At 32.9% G+C, this 513-nt stretch overlaps 1 long non-coding RNA gene across 1 annotated transcript; it reads left to right on the top strand.

The window, feature by feature from the left end:
* Nucleotides 1-271, top strand: LOC111385420. The gene is made up of 2 exons (XR_002701065.1): nt 1-43; nt 216-271. It is a non-coding gene; the product is annotated as an uncharacterized LOC111385420 (long non-coding RNA).
* The last annotated feature ends 242 nt before the right edge of the window (nt 272-513 follow it).

Genomic DNA, 513 nt, shown 5'->3' with positions numbered 1-513 from the left:
CCAGGCTTACGCACACGTGTTTCAACAAGTGCATTGAGAACAAGTATGCGTTCTAAACCTCATTTACTGAAATTACTCATTTTTATCATGAAATTGAACTACTGAAATCTATAAATCTTGCAATTCGGAGCAGTTTAGAACATTTTCACCATTTGAATAAAGGTATTTGTATTCAATTTGGGTGCTTAAAGGGGTTTTACTTCATGCGTATTCAGGTACAAGGAATCTGAGTTAAACATGGGTGAAAACAGTTGCATTGACCGTTGCGTTTCAAAATATTGGCAGGTGAATTGATGATTTCTCCACTTCTGATAATTTTTTCTGCTGAACTCTTATATTAATGCATGTGCTTCAATGGTTACAAATGTTATCATTTGATGATTTGAAATTACTGCAATACATTTTTGAGCAAGTCATTTTTGTACTTCTTGTTATTGCGTAGTAGGAGAATGAGAACAAAACTAATGATAATTCTGTGCTGCACATATATATATATATATATACACACACACA

This window comes from Olea europaea, unplaced genomic scaffold (assembly GCF_002742605.1).
Source record: "Olea europaea var. sylvestris unplaced genomic scaffold, O_europaea_v1 scaffold31598, whole genome shotgun sequence".
NCBI classification, from domain to species: domain Eukaryota; kingdom Viridiplantae; phylum Streptophyta; class Magnoliopsida; order Lamiales; family Oleaceae; genus Olea; species Olea europaea.
This window is presented reverse-complemented; position numbering and strand designations above follow the sequence as displayed.